The following is an 11,814-nucleotide window of genomic DNA, read 5'->3' on the forward strand; positions in this document are numbered from 1 at the left end:
CCTAGCTACTCAGGCAGCTGAGGCAGAAGGACAGCTTGAGCCCAGGAGATTGAGGTTACAGTGGACTATGACTGTGCTACTGTACTTCAGCCTCAGAGACAAAGTAAGACATTGTCTCTAAAAAAAGGAAAGAAGTCAAAATTAAGAACCCAAAGGAGACTTCACAGAAAATTAGACAAAGCTAAAAAGAAAAATTAAAGAATTATTATATAAAATAGGCACAAAGAAAATATCTAGAATGAAATCCTAAGAACAAAACAGGAAGAAAATATGGAAAAGAGTTTAAGAGACAAGGAAAAACTATGCGTCCCAGGAGTAAAGGAGGAAGATATTAGGGCAAAAGAAACACCTGAAGAGACACTAACCAAAACTGAAAGATCTGTCAAGGCAGATTTGATAACCTCAGTCTACTTCAATCAGGATAAAAGAGAAAAGAAAACGCAGAGTAACCAAGAGAAAAACCAAGAGAGAAAAAATTGAAGAAGCAGTCAGAAAAACAAAGACAAAGAACTGTGTGGAGCAGTAATTGCTGACAGCTGACTTCACGGTAATATAATGGAAACCATCATGTCTTCAATGTGCCAGAGAGTATCACGGCCAATCCAAGATTACATCCAGTGAAAATATGCTTCACGAATAAAAGAGAAATAAAGCCATCTTCCAACAAACAAAAATTGAAAAATTGAGAGGATTCATCACTAAAGAAAATGCTGTAAAGGGTGTCCTTAAAGGAGAAGAAAATCACTGCAGATGATCTGGCAATAATCTTCTTTTCAGGGAACAGAGAGTATATGCAATACAGAAACTCCCCCAGCCCCTTTTAAGCTAAATTCTCCTTAATGAATGCCCACTACATATGAGACGCTGTATTAGGTACTTACATACATGATTCTATGTAATCTTCCTATCAGCCCTACGATTTACACTTAAAAAACCAAGAGGAAAATCAAATGAAGTTACTTTGCTAAGCTCACAGTAAGCAAGAAAATTAATTTCCCATGACATAGAGCTTAAGACCAGAGAGAATAAAGTCATGAGAGATATTTAAATTCTGTTTTTCCTCATAAATGAAATCTTAATTTTCAACTGTCAAAGTTCAAGATAAAATGACAAAGTGAAACCATACTACAGAATCTTCTGGCCTCAACAAAAATGAACAAAAAATACTCAGCAGCCAGAAATTAAATCTCAAGCCAAAAACATAACCTACTGAAGACAATACCAACAATACACTGATAAGAAAGGATCCTTCCTACTAATCTGGAGAATTTCGACCAATACACTGATAAGAAAGGATCCTTCCTACTAATCTGGAGAATGCATTGCTTCATAACGAGCAACATGAATAGTTCTGAGAAATGGGGTGTTAGGCAATTTCGATGCTGTGTGAACATCACAGAGTGCACTTGTGCAAACCCGGATAGCACAGCCTACTACACACGTAGGTCACACGGTATAGCCTCTTCCTTCTAGGCTACAAACCTGTACAGAATGGTACTGTACTGAACACTGTAGACAAGTGTAACACAATGGTGAGGATCTGTGTTTTCTAAACATAGGAAAGGTCCAGTGGAAATATGGTATAAAAGAGAGAATAACAGTACACCTGTATAGTACCTGTATAGGGTACTTACCATGAATGTGAATGGCTAAGGCATTATATTACTGCAGACTTTAAAAATACTGTACACTTAGGCTACACTAAATCTGTATAAAATTCTTTCTTCGTTAATAAATTAACTCATTAGCATACTGTAACTTTTTTACTTTATCAATTTTTTCTTTAAGTTTTTGATTTCTTTGGTAATCATACTTAGCTTAAAACACAAATACATTGTATAGCTGTACAAAAATATTTTCCTTCTATCTTTATTCTAGAACCTTTTTTCTATTTTTAATTTTTTTTTCACTTTTTAAACACTTATGCTAAAAATGAAGACACAGACACATACACTAGCCTAGGCCTACACACAAGGTCAGAGTCAGTATCATAGCCTTCCACCTTGTCCTCACTGAAAGGTCTTCAGGGGCAGTAACACACAAGGAGCTTTTATCTTCTATGATAACAATGCCTTCTTCTATAATACCTCCTGAAGCATCTTCCCGGGGCTGTTCTGCAGGTAGGTTTTTTTTAGAAGTAGGATTACACTCTAAAATAATCATAAAAAGTATATTAAATACAGAAGCAAATAACATATTATCAAGTATTATGTACTATACATAACTCTATGTGCTGTACTTTTACATAACTGGCAGCACAATAGGTTTGTTTACACCAGAATCACAACAAACGTGTAGGCAACGTGTGGCACTATGACTTTATGAGCCCTATGACGTCACTCGGTGATAGCAATTTTTCAGCTTCATCAAAATCTCACAGGACTACCATCAGACATGCAGTCTACTGTTGACTGAAACATCATTATCCAATGCAGAATTGTGTGTGCACGTGTCTGTGGATAATCTTTACAACACTGCCATGCACTCACTGAATAACAGCCAGACATTTTAGTACAATTACTGAATTAGAGGCTTCAATAAACACTACAAACATGCCCATTTTATTTTATGAATACTAAATATTAGTAATCCTTAATAGTTACTTAATGAGCAATTAACAGGTAATGCTTGCCAATCCATAGAAATGAAAGTCCATGAAATTGTGTCCTACTGACTGAAACAAACCCCAGAAGAACCTGCATTTCTAGGACCAGTTCAGGAGAGTATCAGGAGAATCTTCAAGGTCTTGCCTAGGGTTTGATTACAGTTCCCCACCCAATCCTTTCTCCTTGGTTCCTTTGGCAGAGACTCCAGCTGTCCTCTGAAACTCATTCTCCATTTCTTTGCCTAAGCACAGGGCTAGAATACATTCCCAGCCGCTGGAGTTAGATGGACTTGGGACTAAATTCTAGCCAATAGTAAGTAAACAGAAGTAGTGAACATCAACTCCACATCAACACTTTTAAGAAAGTGGTTACACAGAGGCATGTTTTCTTTCCCCTTCCATGGGCCTGTGATACTGGGGAGACACAAGACAGAAAAGTCTAGCTCCCTAAATCACAGTGGAGTTGAGCCGCTCACCAATCCCAAATAGCATCTTGAGCTGTTATGTGAGAAATTTATTACACTTGAGCTCATTATGAACATAGGGACCTAAACAATACAGCAGTTTAGCTTTCTCTGATTAATAGAATCTCTTTGACTTTGTTTTCTATTAGTGGTTTGGGCTTTGGTATAATTATGCCTTTTATTATTACGTTATTAAGTATGAAATGTCCAATTTCCTTAAGTACTGAGTTTGATATTTGATAACTCTGATATTTTCACTTTGACACTTCTTGTGGGTGGTGTGTTTTGTTTTGTTTTGGGTGAAGGTCCATCCTCATTCTTTCAAAGGCATTTTGGCTTGTGATTATCTTTCAGGTTTTTTTTGAGCAATTTTTGTGAAACCACAGGTAAGTGAAAAATGTGTGTTATTTTTGAATATGAGTTCCATCATGGAGCAAATACAGTGCAGACAGCTCAAAATATCAATGAAGTATTTGGGAAGGATGTCACTAATGAATGCAAAGTACCTTGATGGTTTGAGAAATTTTGTTCTGATGATTTTATTCTTAAAAATGAACTAGGTGGACTGCCCGGGACCAACGCAGATAATGATGAGCTGAGAGCTGTGGTGGAAGCAAAGCCACAACTTATACATGAATTAACAGTGAGGTTTGACGTTACTACTCCAACAATATTGGACCATTTAAAACAAATCATCCAGGTGAAGAAGCTGAATAGATGGGTTCCATATGAAGTAAAAGAGCATCAGAAGGGAAATTGTCTTGAAGCTGGCCTTTGTTTGCTTTCATGACATAAAAGTGAACCACTTCTACACCATACTGATGAAAAATGGATTCTTTTTGACAATCACAGGCGTTGAGCACAAGGGTTGGATAAAGATGAAGTACCGAAATACAGTCCAAAACTGAATATTCATCAAAAAAAGCTAATGCTGTCTATTTAGTGGTCCAGCACTGGTATTATCCACTACAACTTCATGAAACCTGGTCAGTCAATTACAGCAGATGTCTACTGCAACCACCTAGACAACATGATGAGGATGCTTGCGATTAAGCAGCTGAGACTGGTCAATAAAGACAGGCCAATCCCTTGCAAGATAACACTGTCACACAAATAATGCCGCCCAAATTATAGAAGCTGGACTTGAAAACTCTCCATTATCTACTATATTTGCTAGACCTTGTACTATCTGACTACTACTACTTCCAGGCTTTGGATCATTTTTTGCAAGGAAAATATTCTTTCGTGTATTAACTGTTTGACCACATTATTTGCTATTTGTATGCTATCCTAGATCCTGTCTTGATCTAATTTGCTTCATCATCTTTCTCTTAACCACAGTCTGTGTCTCTAGTTGTGTCTTCTAAGTTGAATTCCAAGACTGTTGGAAACCATCTCCCTTAACTTCAGTCTCAGCATAACCAAAACGAAGCATAAACTCCTCCCCAGCCTCAGCTTCCTTCCCAGTTTCCCTACCTTTCTCAGGAATATCATCTTTAGTTCTGCTTGAAAAATAGTGGGGTCAACTTGGAGATCCACAAATACAGTCAGTCACCACGGCCTAAAGTCCTCCCTCTAAAATGTTTTTCATGTGAATCTTTCTAACCCAGTGAGTGATTCAACTTTAAACTTACTTATTTTAGCTTTGCACTTCATATAAGTTTTAATGACTCCAAAGGACTCCAAAGTGCAAATCAACTCATGGGAACAATCACAAGTAAGCAGCCAACACTGTATAACTACTAACTATATAACATCTTTCTTTTCTTGGGTCAAAACCACAATCTTGGAGCAATCTGATCTAACGGATTCAGGATGTCTGGCTTAGATGAATCATTTTTTTTCCCCTCTAACAGAGCATAAGTTATGTGGGGAGTAACGTAAGTCTTATCAATCAATGTAAGATTCAAATTATACTCCAGATGTATCTGAAAAATTATTTAAAGATACTCACCAAATCACCAGTCAACATACTGGTTTGATGAAGGAAATCAGACCAAAACAGGATCTAGTATTCATCTACAAATACCAAATAATGTGGTCGAACAGTTAATGCACAAACGTTTTAGATCTGACAAAAGGAGAAGAGTGTTTTACACAGAAGAACAACATGTAAAAACCAATGAAGGAAGAATAAAGATAGACCAGGAAAAGAACATTAAGAAGACTAGTCTGACCAGAACAAAGGGATATGTTTCTTATAAGCTATAGCCATTTAAAGATAACAAATGCTATAGTTTGACCCACTGGCCAGTAGAGAGTCCCTGTAGGTTTCTGAGCAGAGTATTTTGTGTAAGAGCACACGAATCTCATTAAGTAAATCTAGGGGACAAGAACATGGGTATTCTTCATATTCTTTTAACTCACCTAAACTGGAATGCTTCATAATAAAAAGTTGGGGGAAGTATTAACCTACCACTAGAATACAGAGCAGTGGTTCTCAACCTTCCTAATGCTGTGACCCTTTAATACAGTTCCTCATGTTGTGGTGACCCCCAACCATAAAATTATTTTCATTGCTACTTCATAACTGTAATTTTGCTGCTGTTATGAATCATCTGATATGAATCATCTAATATGTTATGAATATCTGATATGCAGGATGTATTTAGGAGACCCCTGTGAAAGGGTTGTTCCACCCCAAATGGGTCGTGACCCACAGGTTGAGAACCGCTGATATAGAGGCTTAGCGTCACCATCAAATACCATATATATTTACCATGCGTTTAATATAAGCCAGACCATAATAGTCTGCAGGTACAGAAACATATAATGTCTACATCTTGCTTTTGAGAAACCCCTAGTCTAATCGTAGAAGCAGGTGTATATCAAATTATTCTAATACATGGGCTTAGTAGCAGGAAACCCCCAAAAGGGAAAGGAGACTGAGAACCAGACAACATTCAATTTGGAACAGATACACAGATAACTCCAAGATAGCCTGGGACACGGGAAGAATAACTATGAGTGAAGAAATAGCAAAGTTGCAAAGAATGGTTAGTTTAAGGGAACAGTAAAGTGTCTAGCAGAGTAGATGGGGACACGCATCCAAAGTCAAAGTTTTTGAACGTTAATATCCTGTCTAATGTGAATAATTACAGGTCATAAAACAATGTTTCTGAGCCTAGAGGTCGGTTTCTGTTCTGAACATACATATGAGTACTTTTAGAGCAGAAGGAGAACGAGGGGTCAGTTAGTCCCTCCCTGTGTCATGTTAATCAGACCCAAAGTCACACCTGCATGGCAGAGGCAGAACTGGAATCATGTTCTGTCAACACCATGCTGTCTCAAAAGGACTTTTTCTTTTCCTTTTTGTGAACTAACCAGCCAATAGAGTTAAAGACCACAGTACAGTCTCGTCATACTGGCCTTGCTACAACCATATAACTTCATGCTTCGGCTCAATAAAATTTCAGGACTAACACAAATGTCAGTGTTGCTTGGATTCTGCTTTGAGCAAGGTGAACCATGTGGCGAGCTATTCAGTGGAGGCTGGTAAGTCTTGCCCCTTTAAGGAGTCAGTACATAAGCAGCTCGTGGAGTTTTAAACACTGCTGGGTGCACAGTCCCTAAAGAACAACTCCACTCCTCTTATGCCACGCACTGAGCCACAATGTACGTCCAGGTCAGGTTCCCAAGGAAGCAGCCTCTCCCTTCCTCTATGTGTACTCTCTTCTTTCTGTCCCTGTAATCCCACCTGGGGGTGCCCTCTGTTCAGGAAATTTCTATCCCCGTATGGTAATACCACCCGAGTATGTGCTCTCCTCAGGGAACATCTCTGGGGATGCCCTCATCTTTGGGGGATTCCTGCCCGTCTCTGTCTTCTGCATGTGGTAGAGTACAAGTACGACAGCCTTCCATCGTGCAGTTCACCGGCTGGTGTAATCCAGGGCTGCTCCAGTCCCACCACTCCCATTCATTCCCAATGGGGTGAATATCAAGGGTAAGGTGTAAAGTGAGGGAAATGGGAAGCCTCATGGCAGCCCTGGCCTAAACTGAGTTCTGAAATCTACTTTTATCAGAGTGGTAATGGGAGCTTGCTCTACCATTACTGGGCACATTAGATGAAAAAGTGGGACCAAAAACCAGATGAGGACATGAAGGCTTTAGGTTCTAGCTGGGGTCAAGTGCCAAGCAATGGTTCAACATTTAGGCTTCCTGGCCAATAAGTAAGTATGATTGTGCCACTGCAGCCAATTTTGCCCTTTAATGAGACTGTCAGTCCAGAAAGCCACCAGGAGCGACTGTAAGGCATAGAGCAGCCAGGTTCCACACAGGCTCTCGGGCATGGGATCAAGAGATAGCTATCCTGAATTCTGATCTTCTTTATCATGTGTGGAATTGCACACAAGGCCAAACACAGACCAACAAATGAATCAGATTCATGTGGCTTTTACATTAGCTACTGGGTCACTGGTCCCCAGAAGGTAAGTCCTGACAATGGTGGTTAAGATGCAGAGAAAACACACAGGGAGTTCAACTGTGGAGAGATCAGGTAGGGTGAGGGGAGAGGGGAGTTATTTTAACAAGGATCAGGAAAAGAATAGTGAATCGTTTATTTTGATGATTATTCTCTTCCTGAGTTTGAGAAAAGAAAAAAAAAATTCAATGAAATGATCACAAATTCAAAAGCTAAGAAGAAAATGCACGAGGCTGTCTTTAGGAATCACCTTATTCCAGACCCATAGAGAAAAGGGAAACAAAATTATTCTCAAGTCAGAATGCCAAATAGGAAACACTTTAGTAAGAGAAAAATGAAGGGCTACTCTGCAAAAGTAGGAAGAGGAGGGTTTCTTAGCAGAAAAGATGCCATTGTAATGGCAGGACCTCCAGAGAGCCTGAGATGCAGGACACTACTCACCTCCAGGCAGGCAGTTAATTCTGAGAGCAATTGTGGGGACCTCCCTCCCTGGAACCTAGGGCAGCTGCCTCGAGGAGTTTTGTGAGACGTGGACAGCCTTGACAGGGGGAAATCACTGCACATACCACCCTCACTACGGTTTCTCAGTGACACAGCCAATGCAGGGAAGCTGGTGAGGCCTACTTCCTGAGGGCATGTCTCTGGGAACTCCGGGAACTACATAGTATAAGGACTCCATAGGAAAATACAGGAGAGGTAAGACACAGGAGACAGAAGACAGCTGAGCCACAGCAGCCCAGGTCCAGGCCTGATTAGACACTGTGTAGACGGCAACCTCCTCATACAATTACCCAGCTGAGTCTTGCCAAGGATTCAGCAGCAAGGCAAAAGAAGAGTATTTCCTCTTCTCACTCGTGCCTTCATTACCCCTGATGCTGCCAAGAGTTTGTGGTGGAGGCTAAGGTTGCTCCAGTCTAGGGAGATGCCTATTTTTCAGTTTCAAAACCATGACAAGTTGGACACACTCATTAAAGTGTAAAGGTCATTACCCTTTCCTACAAAATATCCAGAAAAAGGAGTAAAGATCTGGCACTCTGTTTTTGAGAGATTCTCATTGCCAATTCATAGCCTTGTACAGCATGCATTACTCAGATCAATACTTCTATTCTGTAACTCCTTGATGATTTAGAAATTGCATACAAAAGTAATTAAAGAGTAACTTATTGGTCACACAATTTAATCAAACAGTAGTCTCGATATAGTATGGGAAAGGAAGATAAATATCCTCTTCCAAGGTATTAGACATAAATTCAGGGAAGACGTAGTTATGCTTCCTTAACAGGCCTGCTTTACTTCTCAGGTTGGTGGCAGGTCATCCCTGTTTGAGAGAGGATCCAGATCAAACAAGACTAAGAACATATGACAGACACAATCAAGAATCCTGGATTGGATCCTAGACATCAGTAGGTCATTTGGTGAAATCTGAATAAAGTCCATAGATTACTTAATAGAACTGTATCAGTGTAAATGTCCTGGTTTCAATAACTATACCATGGGTATAGAAGATGTCAACATTTATAGAAAATAGGTGAAGGGCATAAAGGAACTCCGTGTACTATTTTTGAAAATTTTGTAAATCTAAAGTTATTTCAAAATAAAAATTTTTAAATATTTTTATCCAAAAATATTTCCTATTTTTTCTCTTTCTAACACATACACACAGAAACACTAAAGACAATAGCTTCTGGGTCACAAATGACCCTTAATATGAACTGGTAACCATTAAAAACAAAGGTTTTATTGCTTATCAAAGTAAAAAACTGGAAACAATGTACATATGCAACAGATGAGGAACAGACTAATAAAGTATAATAAGTTGTCATTTAAGCCCATGACAAATATATCTCCCTTGTGCAACACTGGATCTTTACTTTTAAGCACAGTTCAAGGCACATAGCTAAACCTCTAATATCTGATAAAAGAATTAATACATGTGATTAGTGGATTATTAATTATTAATGTTTAAGAAGTTTTATGATCTGGTGGGGCTCAGTGGCTCACACCTGAAATCTTAGCACTCCAGAACCCCAAGGCAGGAGAATGAATTGCTTGAGCTCAGGAGTTCAAGATCAGCCTGAACAAGAGCAAGACTTCACCTGTACAAAAAAGAAATTAGTAGTCATGATGGGCCACATGAACTGTGTTCAAGTTACTCAGAAGGCTGAGAGGCAAGGGGATCACTTGAGCCCAGAAGTTTGAGGTTGCTGTGAGCTATGATGAGGTCACTAAACTCTTCTCAGGGCAACAGCAAGACTCTGTCTCAAAAAAAAGGAACAAAGAATTTTTAATGATCTAGGAAAATGCTAAGTGAGAAAATGTTAAGTGTGTGTGTAAGGAAAGTACTAAGTAATATAACAATATTACCCCATTTATGTAACATGTACATTTATAAACACAAAAAATTCAAAAATTAGGAAGAAAGACTTAAAATGTTAATGAGGTGGAAAATTATGGGAGAGTTTAATTTCATCCTTATATATCTCTCTGTCTTACAAGTTTTCTACAACGAAAAAAGTTTCACTGGGTTTTTTTAAGTGCATACACACACTTTGATTCACCAGGCCTTTCCTACCCTCTTCCTTTATTTTAGATCTTTTAAATTTCATTCTTTATCTGCAATTCTACAATTCTTTCAGCAACAGCTGGTCAGAATAGATGATCTACTTTCCATAGCTAATTTAAAACTGTTCATCATACTCACAGAATGGGCCCTTAGAAAACATCCAGTTCTCTAGGTTAGTGTGACTTTAAATTGACAGTAGACATTTTAAAGTAGATTTAAATGTTTTAACCCCACAGGATTAAATTTAAACTACACAGGATTTAAGGGAATATGATACAACTGTGTATCTTGAGTCTGAATAAACCTCAACTGTACTAAGTCTGGGACCTCCAAATGCTGTCCCAGTTGTTGGAATAGAGTTTTACAGAAGACAGCACACACCAATGCTGGTGCTGTGAAGGTACCAAGAAAATGAGAAGCAGCCTGTTGGAGGAGAACCCCATTCCGACCACATTTTTCAGGTGTCCCAGGCACTCCGCCTGACGTCCATCTATTATTTAAACTTCACAGTATGCTCCAGTCAAAAACCTGGAAACCCAATCACCCCATGTGGGAAAGCGCGCATTATCCTCATTCTGGCCACACTTGCTCCGAGATACCCCAAACCTCCCTGCCTCAAGGACTGCTCAAGGAAGAGTGAAACATTCGCCTCCTAGAGGGGGCATTTCCAAAAACCGCCCCCTACTAGGCTTCGCGAATTTTTCCACCTCCTCCCAAATCTCTTAAGACCCCCACCTTCACCTATCCTGACTCCACCAGCCACAAATGTCTGCCTCACCTTGTTCCTTCCAGTCCTCAACCCTCCACTCCCGGCCCCAAGACCCAGACCCCTCCCCAAACCTTGGATCTCCCCAGCCCCGCGATGCTACGCCTCTCAACATCTTCACTCCTCCCTCTGGCTACCGCGCACCCTCCGCCCCCACAACCTCCGCGCCCATCCCGGTCCCACTTCCCTATAGCCGGGATTGCCAACACCGGGAGGCGCCCCGGGAATGACGGGCGGCTGCTGGGAGGAGTCTCCGGAGGCGACCTGCCGCCGGCAACCGCCGGGGCTCCGGGCCGCACGGCGAGGGGTCCGAGGCCCCCCTCCACTCACCGGCTGCCGCGGCGCTCCACGTCTTCTCGGGCGGGCCCGAGAGCCGGCGAGACCCGGGGGGCCGGGCGAGCGGACGCGGACGGCGGGCGGCGGGGCGGGGCGGGGCGGGCGCGGCGGGGCCTGGACTCGGCGACGCGCAGGCGAGGTCGCGGCCGCGACGGGAGGGGCGGGGCCCAACTGAGCTGTCTCATCGAGGAGGCGGGGCCTCCCATGCAGCCTCCAGGGGCGCGGACCAACACAAGTCGAGAAAACCAAAGGTTGTCCTAACTGGGCTGTGGCCTGGAACCCTGGAGCCCGGAAGGGTAGAATGGAGAGGTGTGCCTAGTGTGTTGTTGCACCAAACGGGGAGGGACCAAGGTGGGAGAGGTGGGCCTGGCTGGGTTGTCACTCCAGGCGGGGGTGGGACCTAGCTCGGTTCTCCAACCCAGCCAGGAAAAGGAATCTGCTCCTTCACAATTCCCTCTTTTCCACCAGATCCAATTTCCTGGCAACTTTCAGGTTAAGTGCAAGTCTCATTTTAAGTGTAGCTTACTCTCAAGCGGCGGGGGGGAAAAAACATGCAATTTATGATGAAAACCTCATGTCCAACTAAAGCCATGTCTACAGGATTTCCCAGCCCCGCCTCTCTTTACTATTCAAAAATCCTCTTTTACTCTCCCGTTCGCT

The 11,814-nt window shown here is 41.4% G+C and overlaps 1 protein-coding gene across 2 annotated transcripts in view; it reads right to left on the minus strand.

Annotated features, from left to right (window-relative positions):
- ANO10 (anoctamin 10) overlaps positions 1-11,251 on the minus strand; it is a 252,988-nt gene extending 241,737 nt beyond the window's left edge. The window contains exon 1 of one of the 2 annotated variants that reach the window (XM_053598704.1): positions 11,149-11,251. The gene's annotated coding sequence lies outside the window, so the exon portion shown is untranslated. Of the gene's footprint in view, positions 1-11,001; positions 11,019-11,148 lie in introns of those variants that run through there. The other variant, XM_053598705.1, reaches the window with a different exon arrangement.
- Positions 11,252-11,814: the final 563 nt, after the last annotated feature.

Source organism: Nycticebus coucang, chromosome 8 (genome assembly GCF_027406575.1).
Source record: "Nycticebus coucang isolate mNycCou1 chromosome 8, mNycCou1.pri, whole genome shotgun sequence".
Classification (NCBI taxonomy): Eukaryota; Metazoa; Chordata; class Mammalia; order Primates; family Lorisidae; genus Nycticebus; species Nycticebus coucang.